At 33.5% G+C, this 26,963-nt stretch overlaps 1 protein-coding gene and 1 long non-coding RNA gene across 11 annotated transcripts in view; one reads left to right on the forward strand and one right to left on the reverse strand.

Moving 5' to 3' along the window:
- Nucleotides 1-26,963, forward strand: part of LOC106871173 (innexin unc-9) — a 740,381-nt gene that overhangs the window by 656,834 nt on the left and 56,584 nt on the right. The gene's annotated exons all lie outside the window — the stretch shown is intronic.
- The window catches only part of LOC149137206 (uncharacterized), a 58,665-nt gene that overhangs the window by 31,193 nt on the left and 509 nt on the right, over nucleotides 1-26,963 (reverse strand). The gene's annotated exons all lie outside the window — the stretch shown is intronic.

The following is a 26,963-nucleotide window of genomic DNA, read 5'->3' on the forward strand; positions in this document are numbered from 1 at the left end:
AAATATAAGGTAAAACCTGAAATATAAAGTGGTCCGCAAGTCAAAAAGTTTGAAAACCCCTGCTTTATAGGGCTGCTACATTCTGTTGGCCAATAATCTTTACTATTCGGTACTGTTACTGTATATCCCTTGCTCAGAGATTTAAAACAAGTTGTTTTTCTTTATACGAGATCAGCGACTCTGTGTCACTTAAAGAATATATAGTATTTGCAAGTGGAGAGAACTTTCATCACTAGCTGGTGATGGTCTCACACTGAAGACAAGTAACCACCCAGAAACCTAGCTCTGTGAGTATCACGTAAGGCTAGAGATGGGAGTGATGACCTCCTTTGCAAATGCTATATGGACACAAATTGTGTGTCAATAGCCAGCTGGAAAAAATGTTTTCCTGGGCTAAAACAACAGTAACATCGTCCTTTATAAGACTGTCATGTTCTGTTGGCAAATAAATTTTACTATATATATATGAACAGTGAGGATCTACTGTCTGTCCTTATTTCTTTAACATACATCACAAGAGAGAGATTTAACACTGTTACAACAGTGAATTATATTCCCTAAATACTTATCCAACTATGGAATATATTTTCATTTTGTAAAATTATAAAACTTTAATGAATTATAAAAGATTATTTTCCTTACATTAGATCTTTTTATTTATTCATTTTACTTTAATAATGTTAGGTATCTTTATAATTAATCACAAGGAAATGACAGAATTTTCAGACAACAAAGAAGTAAAATAGTTTGCTTATGTTAGTGTTACATGAGACATGCTATTTGTATGTGTATGCTAAATGGTCAAGTTGGCTATTCTATTGCATGTTAATTATTGAGAAATTACTCTTCAAATTAGTTTGTTTGTTAGTTGGTTGAAGAATCAGAAGTATATTCATTGACTGGCACTATTATTCTTACTGTAATAGTACATGCTGTTTTAGATAGATTATATAATAAAAATAATAACACCAATTTGAAATGAAACTATTTATAAAAACTTTGAAAGTTTATAATGCTTGCAATTTTATGAAGATGCTCTGTTGATTTTAAGATTAATATATTCAGCAAATGGAAGGAAAACTAATGAATATTGTTTAGTTAAGTTATTATAAAAACCTGATAAAAGGCCTTACTATTTTTAGTACACTGACACCTCAGCTATTTAATACTGTGAAGGTCATCTACACAAGAACTGACTGGACAATGAACAGTGAGTGTAACAATAGAAAAACTGAGGCGCTTAGTGTTGCTACTAAAACTTACTGTGTTGATTGTTGTAGTGACAGATCACCAAAGAATGCAACCAATGATGAAGTAACTTCCTGTCCTGGAGAATATGCAACTGCCATCTGATTATTACTATAAAATCATGAGAGTCCTTATTTACATATATATTCTTTTGTTCTTTTATATGTTTCAGCTCTAAGGCTGTGGCCATGCTGGAGCACTGCTATTGAGGAATTACAGATGTATATAACACCTAGCTGATGTTTATAGCACCCAAGCAGTCACCTATCTAAGTACTAACTAGGCTCAATGTTGCTTAACTTTGGTAATCAGACAAGAACCAATGTTTTCTATGAGATATATCCGTAATATATACATTATATGTATATATGTTTTTTTACACCATATTTTCCATGTCATCTTCACTAGAATGATGTGCGTTCACAGGTTTGATGCCTTTCCTACAACTAACTGCTCAGCTATAAGCTAGTTAGCCCTACAAAACCAAGGGCACTTCCCTTCTTCTCCGGAGAAGAAACTGTTTTATATATGTCAGGTTGTCCTGTACCTTAACACTTTAATCACTGCACCTTTACATTTAGCTTATGAACCTTGATTTGTTAGAGAGACAAGTCAATATTAATTTACCCAGGAATTTAGACTGACAGTAATTGTATAAGATGAATAATAGATGAAGATAGGAAGACAGTTTCCCAACCTATAGAACCCATAGAAGTAAAATGAAGTGAAATTGCACATCAAATCAGTGATATTCATTTTAAATACTCTTGTTAACTCAGTTAAGCAAGTTGTAAATAGATACATTAAGTACAGCTGTTTAGTGTCAAGAGTTGGAGCACTATATAACTGATAGGTATTTACCTAGCTGACGGTGTTATAGTCATGTGTTCAGCTGACCTGAAGAAAGCAATGAAAATTTGTACCAGTCACTCAACTTCTGCCCAGTACCCACAAATTGTGTTGCTTAACTTTTCAGTTTGAGACAAGCCCTACTTTTCATTATGAATTTAATGTGAAGGTTGGCATAAGCAATCTATTCCATAATAAAATCAGGCCAAACAGCTATGTGGAATCTTGCACATCTTTATGACTAGAAGAAATATTTTGATATCAATAAGAAAGGAATATTTAATTTGTCAGAATACTTTATTAATGATAATATTCATTAAAGAGTATTATGGCAGTTGACTTTGAAATTTCAGAGTTCACTTTAATAAAAAAGATGTTGCAACAGAGATTGAGACTTAGTTATATGTTCAATTCTCATTTGAATCAACCAGCAATTTCATCCAGTTGGGGATGCAACTATGTAACTCATGATAATATAGTATGTATTGACATAAAAGATACTGATAGAATTTAAAATGCTAGACAAGATTTTGTTAGTGCTAATTTCAAGGTCCATTAGATGTTATAGTTTTGCTACTATTTTACTTCCAGTTCACTGCAAAGGAAATTGCAAACTACCAACTGTGATCTTATCACTCTTCTCAAATATTAGTGTTTGCTATTAGTTGCTGCTCAACATTGAGCCAGTTTTGAAAACACTGTTTAATAACTTTTCTTCATTAAATCTTTCATAATATTTATTCAATAACTTGTTCTAATTTACTGACTTGCTATCTTGTTGACACAATCAGCCTGGCAGGACCAAGTCAGTGGGGGAATTAAAGAGAACAGGACAAGTGAAACGGAAAACAAGAGATGTGATAATCTAGTTGAATAATTATGGTATGAGTCTTTGTTATATGAATTCGAACCCACCCCTGCTTCATTTTTTGAGTCAATGAATTTTTAACTTTGCTGTCTCTCTGGTCTGGATAGCTGTTTATCACATTAGTACGAAACTTCAAAGATGTCTTGTTCCTTTGGCAAACAATCAATATTCATATTTCATAATTAACTTGATAACAACAACCATTTTAATTAACATGGGACACTTTCCTTCAGATTAACTATTCATTCATTTTTACTTTCTACATTTGCTTTTTCTATGTTAGCATGAGTTAGATAAGTATATTATTTAGGTACTGCTCTGCAAACTGGATCCCATTCCTAGCACAAACCCTTACCTGTTTTTCAAGTAAGGAACCTCTTATTCCACATGTCTTTAAAGGTACAAAGTCAATGGTTGATTGTTGACAGGAGACCACAATGTCACCACTTGTAGCTCAATGACTTTCAGAGAAGTACAAACATAAGCAAGCACACACATTCTAAGCTTCTTACCAAATCCACTTACTAGGTTTTAGTCATTTCAGGCCTATAGTAGAAGACTACTACCCAAGGTGTTGTGCAGAAGGACTAATCCTGAAACCATGGGGCTGTAAAGCAAACTTCTTAACCACACAGCTACACCTGTGTTAAAACTAACAAACGCTATATACAAATTTCCTTTGCTCTTTTGGTTTGTCAGAATGTGAAATTTTTGGTAAAGAAACTGTAGCCTATCACTGAAGTATAAAATACTGAAAACCTTTAAGGAAACATAGTTGAATGTTGTTTGATCAATTATCAAAGTAAAGCATGCACAAGGCCAGCAATTTTGGGAGAGGGGGTAAGTCAATTAGATTGACCCCCAGTAGTCAACTAGTGCTTATTTCATTGACCCTGAAAGGATATCAAAAGGATGAAAGGTAAAGGTAACTGATATCAAAAGGATGAAAGGTAAACTCAACCTCAGCAGAATTTGAACTCAGAACGTAAAGAGAGACAAAATGCCACTAAGCATTTTGTTCGATGCAGCAACAATTCTACCAGCTCACCACCTAACGGAGTTATATCAAAATTTAACTTGTAATGATTAAAATTGATTAATTGGTATATGCTTGGCTTGGTAACAAGTGCAGATAATTTAAAATTAATATTAACAAAAAGTTAATATCAGTAGCTTCTAAAATTGACAACACAACTGTTTCTAAAACACACTGATTTAGAGAATATATTTTTATTGCTATTATCAGAATTTGACTGGTATTTATTTTGTTTTATTATAAACTTTCAATTTACTTAAGACCTGTTTACCTTATCCCTCAATCTGCTTTCACTGTACTGGAAAAGACTATGAAAACTCAAAGCAATGATCTCAACTCTGTTGTGATCAAACAAAGTGAAACATTTTATGTTTAAGAAGCATAGTATATCTCAGCATATTAAGCAGAGAACTTTCCAATGGTAACATCAAATCTGTCTTGACATTAGTTATCCAGAAATTGCGAGCAACAAAGACTTCTTTGCCAAACCACGTGGGAACTCATCAACCAAGAGGTGAGACAAAAACGGAGCTGAGTAGATCATATGTCAAGAAGACTAGAGAGAGGATTACCGAGGTACACTTTCAATTAAACACCAGAGGAATTAAGGAGGGTAGGATGCCTGAGAATCACCTGGTGGAGACTGGTAGAAGAGGAACTGAAGAAGAGGAGTCTATGTTCCAAAAGAAATATCAATGAGTCATAATGGTGAGGAAAGGCATGTTAGAATTATTAGATAACATGTATTGTGTAGTGTTTAACATAATGCTATGTCAATGGAGTAGGGTTTAGTTCTTGAAAGTAAGTTATGTTAAAGTCAAATTATGATTGGGAACAAAATAAGTGGTTTGGTGGAGGTGGTATATTTATTGCAAGAATCACAGCAATAATAATCATCATCATTCATCATTCGTTAAGAAATATAATGAACATTTAGGTTTTGAATGGTTGTTAAATTCCACTGATGTTAGGAAATAAAACTATATCTCTATACGTTTGTAATGATGAATCAGCTTAATTTTGTGAAATGCTCTTGTCAAAGATATTGAAACTATTTTCATTTATAGTGTAAATCATTGATAAAGAACACCAGCCTACTTTATTTAGTTATCCAGTATTTAGTACTTGTTAATACAGATTCTTAATAATTTTCTCTTTATCACATATTTGAAAAACACTTTCTTTATGATAGCTCTCAGGATGTTTTCATGCTCATAGTTGACACTTTCTGCATTCTTACATAGGAGTTACACACTTTGTGTGTTTTAATGGGGGAAATGAGACTTCTGACTTTTCATTTAGTGAAATTATCTCCTGTTATTTTCTTGGAAACTAACTCACCAATTAATCAAAACTCTACTGAAGTGTGAAATACTGATATTTTATTTTGTATTGGAACCTACATTTATTGTTAATTTAGGCTCAAAAAAAAAAAAATCAACAATGGCCTGTTGTAGATCAACTTCAATTTTCAATCCTATCTATCTGTAAGTTCTATTTTACTACTTTTAATATGTCAATCTAACTTTGTATACTTCTCAAACTATAGTAATTGATTTCTAGGAAGATTCATTCTTTAATTAATAATCTAGTTAAAAAGAGATTTTTTTGTTTTTTTATTGTAAGAACACTTTTTTTTCTTCTTTTTTTGCATTTATTAACAAACTGCTTTTCTGAAAAACTTGTCTGTTTCTTTTATATTTAGAGGTTAAATAATGCACTGATGTTTACTCTGTAATATTGAATCTCATCAGCATTTCTGCATATCCAACACTATTAGTAACTTTGATCAAATGCCTTATTGCAGATTAAAGCCATTTCTTTGGAGGAAATTCTTAAAGAAATGCTTGAATTGAGTTGAAAAAGAAAATTTTTCTTTCTTTTTTTTTCTTTTTTCATTAATGTTTGTTAATTTTAGAAATTCTCTAAGGAAGGGATTACTTAAAAATTAAGCTTCCTTTTTGTCTCAGAAGTAAATGTCAGCAGGTGTACAATTGCAGTTGGGTATTATATTCATCAGAACAATTACAATTTTCAACTAAATCTTGGCAAAAACTAAACATTTCGAAAATTACTATCAAATAATAATTGAAAGTTTGGTTTCAAAAGTATGTTCTTGTGTTTAATTTAAAAATTTAAAGTAAATTTAACCACCCAAACTTCTTTGGTTGGTCTTAAATCACTTTTAAGTTTACTGTGATAACATGTGGACAAATGTATAGACTTCAACTTAACTATTAACTACACCAATGGTTACATTTAAATTATTTTAGTCCTTCTTACTATAGTTTTATACATTTCTCACCAAAAGAGTTTTATCATATTAAATACTTCAGTGTAACTTTGTATACCTAGCCAGGTTAACAAAATGGTTTCAAATAAGATTAATGTTTCAATTAATAATTTGGTTAACAAATTTTGTTATTGAACAAAATTATTTATTTATACCTATGTCATGCTTTGTGTGATATAATTAATTTTGGTTCCATTTTGTCAGTGCAACAGCACATTTTGTACATCATTGAATGCATATAAGGCATACACAATTAGATAAAAGTGCTTGTAGTATAGCTATAAAAGGTCTTAGGAGTTAGTTTTTAAGTAAGAACCAAAATCACAACAGTTGAAGATGTGTTCTCAAAACGTTAGGCTTTTAACCCAAGACAGCTTTCACTGCTAATTTAGACTAAGTATGTTTGTTCCCACTAAATTGATAATGTCATCTACTGTATGGTGTATTACATAATTAATTATTGTTCATACTTGTTTCAACCTGTTCCAACATTTCAGAGATAAAGCAGCAGCTTCATTTGTAGATGTTCTTGTCACAAAAATATGGTACATCAAGAAACATAAATGTTAGTTATTATTAATGACTTGAGTGAAATTGGACTCAAACCAAACAGTAAATAGCAAATTGGAGAAAAAATTATTGTTATTAAGCAAAACTCTGGACAACACAGTTTATGTTAGAAACTAACAAACTATATGATGATTTAACTTTGATACTATTAACATACCATTTCTATTACATAAGACTTTCTCCTGAATGTCAAACAACTCTTCTTACTGTTTACTTTCAATTACATATTTCTTTTTCTTTCTTTTCTCTCTCTCTATTTTTTTCTTCTGGAATAAAAACTGTCTTCCTTGTTTATAAAACATATATGGTTACAAAATAGATATTTGTTATTTGCTTACAACAAAATAAAATTTTATTGCCATTTGTGTTGGTGCTATAGAATTTCCATCTATGATGATGATGGTGATACTGATAATGATGATGATGTATTCTGAAACTTCCAGAATTTATTTTCAAATATGTTGAGAACAATATCAACACTCAGAAATGCTTTTAGTGTATCGCCATTCAATATTAACCATTTTGTGTGGATGTTATTTAAGATTGCCATAAATAAAGTGTTCTTCATTAGTGAAAACTATTTCTTAAATAAGTTTTTTTTTTTCTTTTTTTTATGTTAAAAGATGCTACTGTGAAACTTAGGATTAGATATTTTCTATTGTCATAAAGTTATTCATTTTTCCACTTCTTAGTAACACAATCTGTAAACAAACAAAAGAGAAAGACTTCTTATTACATTTAATACACCATCTGGTTGCACAGCCCTCTCTGACCTTTGGCTACCTTTAGTGATGTAACTCTGTTGCAAGCATTCAAGCTAAATCTCCAGTTTCAGAATAACTTCTCTACTACAAGTCTCAGAAATCCTGAAAAGAGTCATAGATGCTGCCATTCCTCTCCTGACTAAAGCACTAAATAAAGATAGGTGTTTCTTGGTTTGCAACCAAATCTTCCTCATACCACATCTTGTCATCTTAAGGTTGGATACATTGAGCTCCAGTGTTTACTTTAACATAGTTTCTACAGCTGAATTCCCTTCCTAATGGTAACCACTTTATGGCATGTACTGGGTGTTTTTTCTAATGTGAGGCTGCCATGCAATCCACATGACTAAGAACCCCTATTCTTTTTTTACGCTAGGCACATGGCCTGAAATTTTTTTTGGAGATGGGGAGCAGTCGATTAGATCGGCCCCAGTATGCAACTAGTACTTAATTTATCAACCCCGAAAGAATGAAAAGCAAAGTTGACCTCAGCAGAATTTGAACTCAGAATGTAAAGACAGACGAAATACTGCTAAGCATTTCGCCCAGTGTGATAACGTTTCTGCCAGCTCACTGCCTTACTAAGAACCCCTATTGACTGGGTGCAGCTACAGTAGAGTGGTATGAGGGGTTAAAGTGTGATAGAAGGGGCCAGAATAGAATAGGTTTCTTGCAATAGATGATGAGCTACATAGCTGTTCACATTTTAGGAAAGAGAGTGGGAGTGAGCAGGGTGGAACTGGAAAGAAATAAGATAATGGTGATGAGATGTCTGGGTTGGGTGAACCCACAAGATACAGGTGAACAGAAGTGAGTAAGGATAGGAAAACAGGAAGTGTGGGTGTGTAGAGGTTACAGGAGTGTATTGGTAGGTGAGAGATGGTTTGGATGAGAGGGTGAATATAATAAAGAGCAAGTGTTAAGGGATGATAACTATAGAAGATAGGGAAGGTAGGACCTTCTCCAAATCAGCAGAAGCCAGAAATAGTGGTTTGCTCCTTGCTAGATATTTCTCCTATAATTGCCTCATTTGAAAGGTTGCATCCATGCTACCTTTTTCAAATGTGAAGCAAAGTTGCATTTCCTCTAGGTCTACTTTGTTACGGATCAATTGTATTCCAAAGCCTTCATAACCTGATCCAATAGTTTGATTCCTATATAGCTATTTCGAACATTAGGCCTCACCGAAGCAATGACTTCTGACCGAGACCTTTGGAAATATGCTGTGCATGAGAAGACCCGGCAAGCCAAGTGAGATCATAATCCAAGGCCTCTGCCAGGGGTGCAAGCCAGCCCACTTATGCATACCTTTCCTTCATTGGACACTTAACTCCGCTTGCAAAGACCTGTTGGGGCAAGTGAAAGCGAAATCGTGATGGCACCTGTGCCAGTGGAGCACTAAGAGCACTGGCCAAGCTGAAGGGGATACAAACAATCATCACAGTTAGGAGGTTGGGGCTTTTTACTAATCAGGTGAGAAAACTGAGAAAGATTTCCAGTGTAGGTGGCATAAATACTGTAATATGCTTTATATATGGTACCATATGAATGAACAAGTTTGTGATAAGAAAATATTTCTAAATTTCCACTATAATAGTTTTGATATTATAAATTTAGGATAGAACATGCAAATCTAAATAAGAACCTAAGTAAGTTTAAAGCAAGATTAGAAATATTTTCTTGTATACAATTACTTTCAACTCTATCAATAAAGAAATATAAAATATGATGGGCATAAAACATGTGAGCTTAGAGGAAAATGTACTGAAAATAGGAGAGCTATAATAAAGCTGTTGTAGGAAGTTGGTTTTAACAGAATTTGAGTATGTCAGTTGATGGTTAGTTTTATGTATCCTTCTGTCAAAGGATACATAAAACATATGAGCTACTGAAAAATATCATTATCTTTCTTGCTATCTATTTCTGAGACTCTTCAAATTGATAGACAGGAGGCCACTTTTTCTCTTGTGCCTTAATGGAAAATTTCTTCTGATCACAATAATAGAAAAATTATGAGCTGTGGAAAACTTTACAGAGGAAATTTGCTGATCTAACATTTTTTTTATCAATAATGTGATTGGTTTTAATATTTTTAACCATTTTTTCCTGGGGTAGGGGAACAGGCAAAGAGTTATGCTAGTTTTGTCAGTTTAGCTAAACTTTAGTTTATGGTAGTATTTGTTAATGATACTAAAGTGTCTTAAGCATCTCTCTGACATATGCTTTCTCTAATTACTATATATATATATTACTATTTTTTCTACATGCTTCCATTTTGGAATTTATCTCTCATCTCTGTGACTGTCAGGCTGAAAGTTTAAATTAACATTAGCATTCTTAATTTTATTTTTCTCGTTAATTTTCATTTACAATTTCAACATTATTCTTTATGACTTGACATTGCCAAATAGAATTGTTAGGTAGCAATTCTAACATCAAATGGTCTCAAACAAGAATGAATTAACAATGAAGTTCTACTTTATGATCATTCTCTGAGTTATTAGCACGTTTAAGTAATCCCAATAATAAGGCAAAATGTACCACTGTTCAAATTGTCTTTTTATATAATGGTGTAGATTGTCAAGACAGTTGTTATTGCTTTCCCGTTATTACTTTTATATATCACCTCCCATAAACTGCTTGTCTTCTAATAGTTTATTGAAGCTGTAAAATTCTTTTGTATATGTGATCTAATTATGGAGGGAAGCCTCAGGATTCTTGGTAACTTCCATAGAAACTGCAATAAGGAAATTGTCAGTGGTGGTGCCGGTGGCGGTGGTGGTGTGAATAATATGAGATAATCAGATAGATCAAGGAAATCCTGCAATGAGTTGAGGTTAACAGGAAATGAGTAAAGGGCAGCTGGAGCAAGGCCAGCTTTCAGCTGAATCCATTGAACATAAAGAGCAACAGATGTAAAAACATAAAAGAAGATGATGATTTGTTTAGCAAAGTTTTTTCTACTGTAATTTGTTTTATTATTTTTTTTTTTTTTTTTTTTACTATTTTCCCACACCTTTTTATTCCATGCCACACCAATTTAGTTACATATGTATATGTTTCTTTCTATTACTTTCACTCCATATGATTTTCTTTTCCTGCTGGACTACATCCAGAAGAGTAGCTTTCTTTTCTCATTTCAAATTAGAATCATGTTCTCACATCTCAGAATTCACATTGTAAATCAAATATAGCCTATAAGCATTATAGCTCATTGCATAGAGTCTAATGGTTCTTAATTAGGAAGCTCTTCCTTATTATACAGATGCTTTTGGAATCTAATGCTTTAGTCTGGGTAATAACCTCTTCTCTTTATATTGTTACCACTTAACACAAGTTTCTCTTATACAATTCGTTATTGCTGATTACTTGATTATTACAAGAGTAATTTTTAGTGGTATCATTCTGATAAGCCTTGGTGTAATTGAATTATTTCTCTGTTCATGTCACCAGTTTATAGTTGCTTTCATTAATCATTTCCTATTGTAAAATTCTTGACCAGTATTCTAAAGTTTGTAATATATATTTTCAAATAGATAAAAGCATTAATTCCAAGACATAAAATAGCCTGATTTATCATTGTAATAATTAAACATAGCTTAGGACTTTATATACATATATATATATATATATATATATATATATATATATAGTTCAAAAAAACAATAACAAAAAAACAAAAAAACAACAAAGTGAGGACGTGATATGGATAGTATTATTGGACGCTCAGGAAAGGAAAGAGAGAGTGTATGACGTTTCGGGCGTAGCCCTTCGTCGGAAAGATGGAAAGTTCGGAGAATGGAAGAACGGAGAAAGAGGAAAATGGTACCGATGCCCACGAGGTTACATTATGAAAAGACCGGAAGAGGAGGTGGTGGGGGAAAAGTTCTTTCTAAGATAGGAGAGTGAAAAAGGGAGATGAATCTGTGCGTTTGCTAAAGTCTGTGAGTGTGTGTGTGTGATAACAGAACGTGTGTGTGCGTATGTGTGTGTATGTGTGTGTGTGTGTGTGTGTGCATGGTTTGGTGGTTTATCTGTTAGTGTGTTTGTGTGTGTGTGTGTGTGTGTATGACATAGTGGAAGAAATTAGTAGCAGGACTGGTTAGTGGACGCTGTAGACAGTGTAGGTAGAAGGTCAACAGGTGGTTATTTGGGTGTGTGTGTTCGTGTTTGTGTGGGGTTGTCGGTGTTAGGTACGTGTACGTGTGTGTGTGTGTATTTTGTATGTGCGCGTGTGTGTATGTGTATGTTTTCTGTGCGTGCGTGTGTGTTTGTGTGTATGTGTATGTTGTGTGTATGTGCGTTGCTGTGTACGTGTGTGCGTGCGTTTGCTATTGTATATGCGTGTGTTGTTTATGCCCATGTGTGTGTGATTGTATGCGTGTCTGTGTGAGTGTGTAGTGTTGGTGAGAAGTGTGTGTGTATGTGGGTGTGTGCGTGTGTGTGTATATGTGTGGATGTGCGTGTGTGTGTGGGATTGTGTGTGTGTGGGATTGTGAGTGTTAGGTACGGGTGTGTGTGTGTTTATGTGTGTCTGTATGTGTTTCCGTGTGTGCGTGTGTGTATATTTTTTGTGCGTGCGTGTATGTGTATATTGTGTATGTTTTCGTGCGTGCGTATGTGTTATGTATATGAGTGAGTATTGTGTATGTGAGAGGTGTGTGTGCATGTGCGTATGTGTGCATGTGTGTATATGTGTATGTGTGTCGTGTATGTGTGTGTGTGTGTGTGTGGTTTTATGTATGTGAGGGGTGTGTATGTGTGTGTTTATGTGTGTGCGTGCGTATGTGTGCCAGGTATGTGTGTTATTTTGTGTGTGCACTCCTGTGTGTATGTGTGTGCATGTGTATGCGGCTGTGTATGTAGGCGTGCGCGTATATATGTGTGTGTGTGTGTGTATATGTGCGTTCGGCTATGTGTGTGTGAGGGCGCGTATGTATGTTTGTCATTTATGTGGGCGGTATATATGTAAGGTGTGTGGGTATGTGTGCGTGTAGGTAGTGGTGAGATAAAAATTGGAAAAAAGTAAGTGTAATAACAAGAGAATAATGGATATAATGTAAGGGGAACAGGGGGGGGGATAAAAAAAATTTTTTTTTTAAATTATGTAAAGTGTTGCAGGGACGTAAAGGGGAGAGTCATTATATATATATATATATATATATATATACAAAATGGGACAAGAACGCAAAACATCTAGACAGTTAGATGATACAAAAATGGGACAACAAAACATCCAGATAGACAATACAAAGAAAACATGGACAGGTCATTCAAAGTTTTCTTTCCTCAGTCAAGTACCAGATTATCTTTGCAATTTCGGCTGATTATACTCGAGATTGCTCCAATCTGGCCAGCCCCAAGAAAAAACTAAGCTAAGTATGATGAATATATATATATATATATATATATATATATATATATATATATATATATATATATATATAATGTATGTATATATATATATATTCATCATAACCCTTTGCCCAATTAAACTCTCTCTTTCTACCTCCTATTTCTTCATACATGGCACTAACCTTTCTCTAACTGGTATTCTCCTATGTATCACAAAACAGAAATGAAAATATAGTTCTATATTTGAGAGATGAGGAATTATGTACATTATTTACATTATTTACAATTGACGGATATCCATCCTCATCTTGTTTGTTGTTAATGAAATGAAAATATCATTGGTTGTCTTCTCTAATTCTTTATTCACTTCGCTTTATTCTTTCCCCTTAAACTATTTCAGTCTACTTCCCTCAGATTTTGTACCATTAAATAATGTTAGAATCACTAATACAGATACTTGTCTTTTCAGTCTTCAAAGTAAAGAAATTTACCAAGTAAATTACATCTAATTAATTTAATTTGCACTTCCATTTTCTATCATGATTTTGTCAGATTATTACTTATCTGCAGAAACAATAAGTGCTCAGCAAACCAAGATTGCATATCTCTTAGTTGGATCCACTTTATTTATTTCACTAGTGTTCTTCAGGAAAATATGAGCACTACAACTTCAGATTTTGCTTTCTTTATAATGTTTTTTTTATACCATCTGATCAACAAAACAACTCCTGCTGTGACAGGGATTAGTAAGGGTGTGATGTGATAGTGGAAATCATCTATTGTAATTACTACTGTACAGATACTGTAGATGTACAGAAATTGTTACCTCACTATCATACAACTGTCCATACACATGGCATCATATCCTCTGGGTCAGTGTTAAATAGTAAGTAAACTAAGCAAATGCTTAGAATCCGGAATTGCAATACAAGTTCTAAACAATTTAAACAAAATTTCTTACTCCATGTAAAATCACAAAGAGTACATTAAGTATGTACCAAACAAGAGGAGTATGGTGGAAAGGAATGGTTGAGATGAACATGTTATGTGGTATTATATTCTGTCACTGATTTGGTGTGAAAGAAACATTTCAACTTTTATGAGATAACAGATTTACTTGTCGATATACATGACCATAAGACTATAGATTTCTTGTTTGCAAGTTAAATAATAGATTTTTCTTCATTTTTCTACTGGTAGGAAGAGGATGATGGCTGGAGTAAGTTATAGAGAAAAAAAATGGAGAAGAGGGTGTAAAATACCCTGGTGATGACTTTACTTATTCTTCCAGCAAAACAAATATTGTCATTGCAACATTATTACTACAATAAACCAGGTAACACTAGATATTGTCAGTACATTATAGTGTTATAACAGGCTTATTATCTTTACTGTTCAGAATAGATAATTATAGAGTGCATAAACTACAGTGTTTTACTGTCTTTATGGTGCTTCTCTTTACTTTTAATACTCAGTATATTAGTTTACATATATTCTCTACACTATATTTCTCTTAAGTGGATTTCTTTGTACGATATGAAGAAATCTTTAAACTAAATTCAATATCACTGTTGATGCTATAGTTGTCATTTTTTGCTTTGAAGAATAGGTTTACAAATAAAAACAAGTAATATTCAAGCCTGAAATCGCATGATATTAAATTCTGTAGGAATATTAAAGAGAAAAGACCTATTACTTCTCCTGTTCAGCAGGGGATATTTCTAATTTTTCACATTTATTTTTCAATTTATTTATGACTTGATAGATAGAAGAGTGCATCACTTTATATTCCTTCACTTGTACTTCATTTTGTCATTGGCAAGACACTTCACTCTCAACATCCAAGTCCACCTAATTCTAAGTAAGTGCTACAAATGGTGGTATAATAAGCTATCAGCACACAGCTGTACAGCTATGGAATCAATTAGTAATTCATTAATTTTCAGGACATAGCTCCTCTTGTAAGACAAATTGGAACAATCTCCTATAGATACAAACCCACTCCAGGCAATATTTATCTATTTAAACTGTAGAGATAAATCTCATCACTTTAAATCTTTGAAGTAAAAATATTAGCTTTCCTTTTTCTGTATCTGTTCTCTAGTTTGTACAGGCCCACCTTAAACCTATCAGGAAACATCCTGTTAGTTATCCACGTCAACCCAATGAATAGTTCAATATGTATTCTTGTAGGTGATTTATAAAGGCTTGTCTGATTCATTGCATATATATAGGTTTTGAGATTCAGGCCCTATATGTGTAGGAGTGGCAAATAGTAAACTCATCCTCTGTTCTTCAGCACACTGCCTTACTCATTTTATGTTGGACCACTGTCAGATCAACACCAGTGTGATATGTGCTAATATGCCAAATCCTAATGGAAATATAACATGTATTCTAAATCATGTAAGTCTCTCCTGATATTTCTTTTATTTGCTTATATAATTTCTTACTTTGCTTTCTAATGATGTTAGTCAACACTTTGTGATTTCTTTGCCCTCATGCTCATACTAAAGCATAGTACAAAGAATTTTGTAGTGTTCTCTGTTGTCTATGCAATATTTATACAAATGTTTAAGTAGTAATATTTTCTAATTCAATATCTGTGGCTTTTCCAGTGTCGTTGTTTTGCTTCTGTTCATATTTAATCAGGAGAAATATCTCAATTTAAATAATTCAGATAAATCTCTTTCAACCACTTTCTAACTATTTTAAAGGATAATGGTGGTCCCAAGATACAATATGGCCCCAAAAAGACTAGATTGTCACTGCTGACCATAATTCTTCCTCCATAGGCTTGCTTGATTGTTTGACATTGGGTTAACCCTTTAGCATTCACATTATTTTGTCAAAAGCAATGCTTGTTCATTCACATTGTTTTGAATTAATCCTGCATTATTTTGTAACTTTGAGAGTTTGTATGCAGTAACAGTTAATTTTTAGAATGATAATGTAAGGTTGGTGTGAGAGGCCAGATATGACCATCTTGAACATAAAACAGGTAGAATATTTTGGCTAGATATGGCCAGTTTGAATGCTAAAGGGTTAAACCACAAAGCAGGCTAACATCTATTAGATGTACTATCATCATCATCATCATCATCATCATTTAACGTCTGCTTTCCATGCTGGCATGGGTTGGATGATTTGACTGAAAACTGGTAAGCCAGGGAGCTGCACCAGATTCTGATCTGATTTGGTAGAGTTTCTATGACTGGATGCCCTTCCTAATGTCAACAACTCTGAGAGTGTAGTGGGTGTTTTTTTATGTGCCATCAGCATGGGTGCCATTGATCTGACATCGGCATCGGTCACAACTATGGTCTTACTTGGCTTGAATGGTCTACACAAGCATGACATATTGTTAAAGGTCTTGATCACCTGTCACTGCCTCCATGAGGCCCAATGCTCAAACAGTGCTTTTTACATGTTACTAGCACAGGTGCCAGTCAGACAACACTGGCATCAAACATGACTACAATTTCACTCAGCTCGACAGGTCTTCACAAGCACAGCATATCACCCAATGTTTAAAGGGTGCTTTTAACAGACCAGTTATGCAACACTGATATCATCCACGACTACAATCTCACTTAGCTTGATGGGTCTTCTCAAACACGGCATATCACCATAAAAGAATATATATTTAAAATATTTAAAATATATATATAAAAGAATATATATTTAATTACTATAAAAAAAAGAAACATACTTCAATTAGTAATTAAATAATCGGACTGGAGCCTGGTGTTGCCATCCGGTTTCACCAGTCCTCAGTCAAATCGTCCAACCCATGCTAGCATGGAAAGCGGACGTTAAACGATGATGATGATGATGATGATGTGTATTTGTGTGTGTATTTTCTCACATTTGCTGTTTATTAAAATGATTTCTTGTTTTAAAACCCTTTCGGAATGTTAAAATAACTTGAAAGTTCGTTACTACAGGGTCAGGAAATAATGGGTGTCATCATTATTTTTTTAGATTTTGTTGCTGTAACCCCACAGGAGGGTAAACTCTATTTTTCATTCATCTGGGATCAATTAAATAAGTACCTATCATATACTGCTGTCAGCTAAGTTGACTCATACTCTTTCCCTATAAATTGTGGCTACATACCAATGTGAGAAATCCTTGTTATTCATTGATTCATTAGTACTTCCTCAAATACACTGGTTCATTGTTACTTCATCAAGTACATTTGCATTTATAAGACTTTACTTAAGTCCTTGTTTAGAGTTGTATTGTAAACCAATTCTGGTTTTGTGTACTTGTTGCTGTTTAGACCCAGTTTTCTCTTGTTCAAGCAAATCTGTTATGAAAGATATTTCAAATTTGGCTGTTATTTCTAACAGGTTCTATAATCACAAAGAGGTTTTCCTCATTGAGTTGTTCTTTATTTTTTGTGGTATTATTTTCAATATTTTCAACCATTCCTAGACATGACTATCCTGTCTTGTCAACATGTTTTAAGTCATAAATTACATAAAATGTTGTCATCATAGTAAAGAATATCTGTGATTTGATTGGCTGATGGAGAAAGATTTGGCTGTTCTAGTGAGTGGATTCACTGATTACATAAAAGCTTCAGTGTTAATTCAGTTACATCATCTTGGATGTTCATGTTATGCGTGCTATTTCAACATCCTCTTGTTGTTTCTATACTTGATTAAACTTTATATTCTGATACCAGTTTAACATTTTTGTCAAACCTGAGGTATTTCTTTATTTTTGTTACGTCCAATATCTTATCTCCACCTTTTATCTTCACTTCCTGGTAATTACACATCTGTTATTATTATAATTAAGCTGATATTTCAGTTCCTGCCAAGGTTGCCTTTGCCTTTCATCTTTTGAGGATGATAAAATAAATACCAGTCATAAAATCAGGTTCTTATAATCAACTGTATCTCCCTCCCTCCTTAGATCTGTTAGAAATCATTATTACTACTTTGTTTATTATTATTATTATTATTATTATTATTATTATTATTATTATTATTACTGTACTAGAACCAAACATTTCACTCACTTCATCAATGTCCACAAAAAGGCCTCAATATTATAATCTTCCTATTTCTTTGTTACTGATTAATAATGTTAGTTTACATTATTTACATTCGACGGATATTTGTCCTCATCTTGTTTGTTGTTAACATGTTTCTGCTGATATACCCACCAGCCTCCATCAGGTGTCTTGGGGAAATTTCTAACCTGGGTTCTCATTCCTAGGGTATTTTCCAATGTTATTATTTTTTTTTATTATTATTATTATTATTATTATTATTATTATTATTATTATTATTATTATTATCATCATCATCATCATCATCATCATTATTATTATTATTATTATTCAGGTCACTTCCTGGAATCTTGTGGTTAGTAGCCCGCGCTCTTAACCACTATGCCACATTAATGTTAGGTTCTGTCTTAGGAAACACTATTTCAAAACATAATGTTCATTTACTTAAGTAATAATAGTACACCTAAATAATTACCAATATCTCTCTCATACCATACCATCTTAAAACACAAACGTATGCATGCACACACATGAACACACACACTCACATGCAGAGGAAAATGTAGATGCAGATAAATAAGACAAGAAGTTTCATGGCTGTTGTGGTTTTGACTATAAGAGGTAACACTGAACAACTACAACATTAACAATATAGATACTCAAGCTGACCATCAATTTTACTAGTCTTAAAGATACTGAAAAGATCATGGCCACTGTTTTGCTTGAAGCAACAGGTATGGAATTTATCTTCCACTGTCATTCTACCACAAGACTTAGCTTTATAATTTTCTTTCTTTTCTTTTTTGGTTTCATTGTTTCCAAGAAATAAGAAATTTAAATATAGAAGCTAATGCACAAAGGGAAAAAAATATATATTGGTACACATATGATAGCAGAGAAGGTGGATTGTAATGTAGAGATAAAACTGATATGATAATTCTTCCTTAGTATTCTTCATTTGTCAGCCACAGTTGTGACAGACTTGGTAGTATGTACCATGCTTTCACTAACTGTTTTAGATGCCCATGTAGTTGTGAGCAGACACATACAGTCTTTCAGCCCAGTAACTCATGACCCAGGAGCACATCCAGGATATGATAGTTGGAAGGAGACAGCAGCTACACCAGTATGGAACTGGTACTTTGTTTATCAGCCTCTGAAATGATGTTGGTCAATGTTTGCAGGAACTGAATTCAGAATGTAGTTGGCTGGGAACAAATAAGACAATGCATTCTATCCGTGCTTTAACAGCTCTGCTTATTGACTTCCTTCTTCAGCAAAATGGAAAGATTCTCTTCAGAGTTTATGAGAGCCTTTATGCAGTGACTCAACTGGTGACAAATAGCAGCAAAAATCTCCCTCAAACCATACCCAAACATCTTCAGAAACATAAAAGATATATAGGACAATGTAATGCTGCATATGCTGTTCTCAAGACCAGCTAGAGAAGGATGTAAAGGTAAAAGTAAAGTTAGCTTCTCGAGTCGTGCTGACTCACAAGGGCCAGTTTTCTGGTTTCATGGCATATATATTTTGTGCCTAGACGGGACACCAATCCATCACAGGATTACTCATTTTGCCAGCTGAGTGGACTGGAGCAATGTGAAATGAAGTGTTTTGCTCAAAAACACATGTCATCACTCAGTCCAGAAATCAAAGCCACAATCTTATAATAATGAATCCCTTACCCTAACCACTAAGCCACGCTCCTTAGAAGTGGATGGGTGGGTATATTATGCTTGGACAGCATTTGATCTTAGGTCTGCTGACATTAGCCTAGACATAAGCATACATTAAAACCAACAATGGCTCAAACCTTCTGAACGAATGTCAGAAATTGAATGCTTGATTTCAACTACACATGATTAATGTTTGACCACAATAAAAAAAAAAAAGTTGTAAAAAAAAATCTAAACTCTAAGTAGTAGAATGTACTGTGAACATCAATATGTCCTGTCAAAATTTAATCTATGTTTGTTGGTTTTGACAACGATGGAAAATATTCTCAAGCATGACTGAGTAGGTGGTTAGCGTATGGTAAGGCCAATATGGCAATATTTCAAAATCAGAGTAGATAATAAGTGACATATGCACATGCATCAAAAATTATATTTGACAGTGGTAAGGCTACAATACTCTGGGGCCAACTTATACTAGCAAATAATTCAAAAGAAATCAAATTAAAACTGCTAGGCATTGTTATCACAAAGATGGTAACCTTTATAGTTTCATATACCACTTTTTATATTCTCATTGATATCTTGATTGCTTTATGACTAAAGTAAGTAGAAATTTACAAAGACTAAGAATTGAAATAATGGAAGTACTGGCAGTATTGTTAATAGCTGGTGTTTTGGTTATAAATATGAATAATGACCAAACCATATCAAGGAGTACTCTGGTGTATTTAAGATATACAATGGAGTACTCCTCACTCCTGGAACAGTGTTGCTGCTACACATATATGCAAACATCCTGCATCACATCTAAAAGAAGACTACCGGATTGGCTGGCAAATACATCATTACCAAACTATAGCCTCTGTGTCTCTTCTTTCATCTGTTCTATTGTTGCTACAATGACCCATGATCCTCTAAACTAAATAGTTGCATACCAACTCTTCCTAAGCTCCCTGACACTTTTCTCACTTGTTGCCTCTATTGTGTCTCATCTTCAATGCCCTGCACCATCCCTTCTTTCTCAGAACATCAATCCTCTAATACACCCTCTTTGCTCACATTTTCCCTGCAGTTATTGACTTTATAAATCTTCAAGCTAATCATCAATCTTACTAGTTTTAAAGAGCTGAAAAAGTCAAGGGCTCTGCCCATCCTCATGTCAAACTAAGCCATTAAAGTAACATTAAAAATATGAGCACAGATATCTCATTGACTGTTTTAATTACCAACTACGAACTTTAGAAATTTGGTAGATATTTGAGTATTTCCAGAGCCATATATTGTTATATTGAAACCATTGTAAGTAGATTTTCTCACATTGACCCTTTCCTATTTTAGGATGACCAGAGAAATGAAAGGCAAAGTTGACTTTGTTAAGGTTTAAACTGGAAGTATAAAAAAGCATTAGTTTGGCATTGTATTGTTCCTACATACACTTCAACCTTATTTTCTACATATGGCTATGTAGACATAAGCATGGCTGTAGTTAAGAAAGTTTACTTTGTGCTCACATTGGTTCAGATATGATCATACTTTGTGACACTTTGAGTGTCTTCTTCTACAACATATATTTGGGAGTAAAATTTCAGAGACAAAAATTGTATGGAAGACCATCATATAATGTGGGGGTGTGTGTGTGTGTGTGTTTCTCAACATGTCTTTATATTAACAGCACTTGAGCAGCAGTGACATTTGTTATTGTCCTGTGTAAACAAAATGCCCAGGGTTACTGTCAGGAAGAGTACCCAGCCACAAGATATTACCTCAAGAAGTCTCATTAAATTCATGCCAACACAGACGATGCAGGCATAGAAATGATGATGGTGGTGGCAGTGGCAATGATTAGCAGTAGTAGCAGCAATAGCAGCTGCACTGATAGTAGTAATGATTTTTGTTTTTCTTTTTGTTTCAACAAGCACAGTGTTCTCAGGCAAGAAATACAGTGACAAATTTGTTCAAAGTGTTTTACTAGTATTGATGGTAACCACTTTAGAGTCAAGGGTTTTTAACTTGGAACTGATGAGAATGAAAGTAAATATTGTAACACTTTAGTTCTATCTTCTACTGTTGTTACCATGTCCTTTACCACAACAACAGCAATAATAATAAAACTGATTTCTAATTTAGGCACAAAGACAGCAATTCTGAGGAGAGGGATTACATTGACCCAAGTATTTGACTGTTACTTTATTAAACCAGAAAGTTAGAAAGACAATATTGAACTCAGAATATAAAGAACTACTATTAGAGTACCAGGAAAAATGTCTTGCTACATTTTTCTGATTATATTGCAAGAAACAAAATAATAATGATAACAACAATAATAATTCTTTCAAAATTTGGCACAAAGCCAGCAATTTTGAGGAGAGAGGGTAAGCCAATTATATTGATCCCAGTACTTGACTAATTATTTATTTTACCAATCCCAAAACGATGAGAAGCGACTCAGTGGGATTTGAACTCAGAATGTAAAGAACTAAATGATATGCTGCTAAGCATTTTGTCCAAAGCACTAAGGATTCTGACAGTCCACTGCTCTAATAGTAATTATCCTATCAACAATAGGCACAAAAGCTGAAATCTTGGGGAAAGGGGATAGTTGATTATACCGACACCCACCCATTATATCAACCCCCGAAAGGATGAAAGGCAAAGCCAACTTTGGTGGAATTTGAACTCAGAACATAAAGGCAAGTGAAATACTACTAAGCCTTTTGTCTGGTGTACTAATGATTCTACCAGCTTACCAACATAATAATAATAATAATAATAATAATAATAATAATAATGGTTTCAAATTTAGGCGTAAGGCCAACAATTTCAGTGGGCGGTGGGGTTAGTTGATTGCATTGACTCCAGTACTTGATCAGTCTCATCATCATCATCATCATCATCGTCATAGGTTATAGATGTAGGTGGATTAGTTAGAAATAACTATTTAGAATAACTAGTTTAGAATAACTATTTCCTTAACAATATTGTACATGTAACACATTTAGTTATGGATAATTTCTTTTTTCTTTAGGCAGTGTGAGAATATATTGGTATTGAGCCAATGTTCTCTATGAAACCTTGATATCTTAAGCAACAGGTCGAGCGACTCTCCATGTGATTCCAATCTCATGTTTCAACTATTTCCTCTTCTTTGCTAGTATTTTACTTAATCTTTGATATACTTTTTACTTTGTTAATGTTGTGTTTGTGCTCTAAGTTGATTCAAAATATTTAATAGCTACAAAAATACTGGAGGTGAATAAATCACCAATGTAGCTTCCATTTGCAAAAGATTTTCTTTTCTTTAATTTCAAATCAAATGTTTATTAGTGGATTTCTAGAATTAGTTGTGTTCGGTTGCACTGGATTTGAGTCAAGGTCAGTGGATTCACAGAATTGCTAGAATGGCAGACAAAATGCTTTGCAGCATTTGTTCTGGCTCTTTACATTCATCATCATTATCATTATTCAACATTCACTTTCCATGCTGGTATGGGTTGGATGGTTTGACAGGAGCTGGCTATGCAGAAGACTGCACCAGTGTCTTCAGTGTCTGTTTTGGTAGGGTTTCTACAGCTGGATGCCCTTGCCAACATAAAAGCATCCAGTCAACTCCTACAGAGTGGACTGGGTGCTTTTATGTGGCACCAGCATGGACAAGGTCAGTTTTGGCATGGTTTTCACAATTGGATGCCCTTTCAAATGCCAATAACTTTACAGTGTGAACTGGATATTCTGAGCTCAAATTCTAGTAAGGGTAAATTTGCTTTTTATCAACAATAAAAGTAAAAGTCAACTACTTGGGTTGATTAGATTAACCATCCCCTCCTGCCAATTTACAGTCTTGTGCCTGTAATAGAAATAATTATTTAGTTACTGATATTGTTATGATCTAGATCAGGCCTGGTCCCACAGTCTCTTAATTAGAAAGGATTCTGCTATGAATATTATGGTTTTTATTTCAAACATAGATAGGATTATATGCAGTATGGTTATTTTAAAAACCTTGGTTGATTTGAAACCAGATTTGGTTGCTATTTCTAGCATGTCAAGTGGCTGCATAGAATAGTGCTTCCCAATTTTTTTCACATTGTGGCCTGCTAGAGTTCAAGCAGCAAATTCTAGCACATTTCTTTTAAAAAGTTTTTAAACCTTTAGCATTTAATCCACCTATATCCAGCCCAAATATTCTACCTGTTTTATGTTGAAACTGACCAGATCCAACCTTTCATACCTAGCATACGATGTCATTCTTAAAATATACAAATACACTATTGAAATCTTGAAACTACAAAATAACATGTTGTTAATTCAAAACAATGTGAATAAATAAGAAATACTTTTGACAAAAAAATTTGAATGCTAAAGGGTTAAAAAACATTATGTATTAGAGTAGGAAACTTAGAAAAAATATGTAAACAATGACTATTCTTTTATCTTTTATCTTTTTTCTTTTATTTTTTTCTTGTTTAAGTCATTAGACTGCAGTCATGTTGGGGCAATATTTTGAAGAATTTTTAGTCGAATGAATTAACCACAGTACTTTTTTTTTAAAGTCTAGTATTTATTCTATCAATCTCTTTTGCTGAACTGCTAAAATAGAGGGATGTAAACCCAGCAACACCAGTTGTCAAGTGGTGGTGGGGAACAAATACAGACACAAAGATACACACACACACACACACACACACACACACACACACACACACACACATATATATACATATATATATATATATATATATATATATATACATACATTTCTAATATAAGGATAAAAAAATTTTTTTTTAATTTTATCAGTGGCCAGCATATAAAAAATACCTTTTAAGATGAAAATTATAAATACAATTATAAATAAGCGCAAAGAAAAAAATTTCTTTGCCAATATGCTGAAAAATAGACACTAAATTGTCTAACCACATAAAATAATTTCACCTGTTATATATATACATACATATATATTTGACACGCTTCTTTCAGTTTCCTTCTACTAATTCCATTCACAAGGTTTTGGTTGGCCTGAGGCTATAGTAAAAGACACAGATAAATAAGAGCAAAGAAAAAAATTTCTTTGCCAATATGCTGAAAAATAGACACTAAATTGTCTAACCACATAAAAAAATTTCACCTATTATATATAGATACATATATATTTGACAGGCTTCTTTCAGTTTCCTTCTACTAATTCCATTCACAAGGTTTTGGTTGGCCCGAGGCTATAGTAAAAGACACTTGCCCAAGTGTCACACAGTAGAACTGAACCCGGAACCATGTTCTTGGGAAGCAAGCTTTTTTCAACAAAGTCACCCCAGCACCTGTTGCTTATTTTATTTTATTAATCTTGCTTGTTTGTAGACAAACAAAATTATGAATTTTCTAAAGCTCTAAGTCATATTTTCAAAACTCTAAATACCTCTTTTATACTATGATGCATTGTCTGAAGACCACAAATGTAGAAGTTCCCCCTTTATTATTTTAGTATGCACTTTTAGCTATCTTGAGTGCACCCAAAGAGTTTAATGAACAGTAGTCATGTAGCAGGCTGAATTAATCAATTATAACCTACTCCTGTAAATAACTTTACATTACTACTACTACTACTACTACTACTACTACTACTAATAATAATAATAATAATAATAATAATAATAATAATAATAATAAATATTGCTGCTACTGCTACAACTACTACTACTACTACTACAACTACTACTACTGCTACTACTACTACTACTACTACTAATAATAATAATAATAATAATACTGCTGCTACTTCTACAACAACTACAACTACTACTACTGCTGCTGCTACTACTACTGCTGCTGCTGCTGCTACTACTACTACTACTACTACTACTACTACTACTACTACTACTACTACTACGTCATTAAAAATGGAGGATTAGTTGCGCTATAGGGACTTGTGAAAGTAACAGCAAATCATGTGCCAGGCTCAGTTTAATTACCTATACTCCTCCCACTGAAATATCTGAACCTGTGCCTTTTTACGAAATGATTGTTATTGTTGTGTAGGGTGGTGGACGGTAGAATTGGTAAACTAGGTTAACTTTATGACTACATCATTCTGGAGTTGATTGAAATAAAAAGTACCAGTGTTATTTATTTATTTATTTATTTATGTGTTTCAGCCAAGTGGCTGCGGTCATGCTGGTGCACCTGAAGTTAATTTAATTGATTGCTCCCTTGTCCCAAAACATTCATGTTCTTGTATCTCTATTAGGAATTATCATTGTTGCTGCTGTTATCATCATCATCATTATTATTATTATTATTATTATTAAGGTGGTGAGCTGGCAGAATCGTTAGCATGTTGGACGAAATGCTTAGCAGTATTTTGCCCGTTGTTATGTTCTGAGTTCAAATTTTGCTGAGGTCGACTTTGCCTTTCATCCTTTCGGGGTCAATAAAATAAGTACCGGTTGAACACTGGGGATCAATGTAATCGACTTAATCCCCTCTCACAAACTGCCCTTGTGGCCAAATTTGAAATTATCATTGTTATTATTATTATTATTATTATTATTATTATTATTCTGTTATGTGGAAGCTTCATCTCATGCACTGTTTATTACCCCTCCCTGTTATGTTACCTCATTATGTTACCTCATTATTATTATTATTATTATTATTATTATTATTATTATTATTATCCTCCTCAAGGTGGTGAGCTGGCAAAATCATTAGCACACTGGACAGAAATACTTAGCAACATTTCATCCACTTTTACGTTCTGAGTTCAAATTCTGCCAAGGTCAACATTGCCTTTCATCCTTATGGGGTCAAAGAAATAATTACCAGTGGCACATTGAGATCTATGTAATTGATTGACATCTTCCCCACAAATTTTTCAGGCCCTATGCCTATATTTGAAAAGATTATTATTATGATTGTTGTTATTATCATTATTACTTTTATGATTAAGCTGGCAAATTGGTAGAGTCATTAGCATGTCGGGCAAAATGCTTAACAACATTTTTTCTGGCTCTTTATATTCCGAGTTCAGATTTCACCAAGGTTGATTTTACCTTTCATCCATTCAAGGTCAATAAAATAAGTACCAGTCAAGTACCGGAGTTGATGTAACAGACTTATACCCTCTCCCCCAAATTACTGGCCTCGTGCCAAAATTCATAGCCATTATTATTGCTGTTGTTGTTGCTGTTTCTGATCTTCAAAATGGAAATGTGCATTTGAAAATAGGCAATTAGTTTATAGCTTATAAATTTATAGCATTATGAATATTTAAGTGGATAAATA

This window comes from Octopus bimaculoides, chromosome 2, assembly GCF_046866305.1.
Source record: "Octopus bimaculoides isolate indiv1 chromosome 2, ASM4686630v1, whole genome shotgun sequence".
NCBI lineage: Eukaryota > Metazoa > Mollusca > Cephalopoda > Octopoda > Octopodidae > Octopus > Octopus bimaculoides.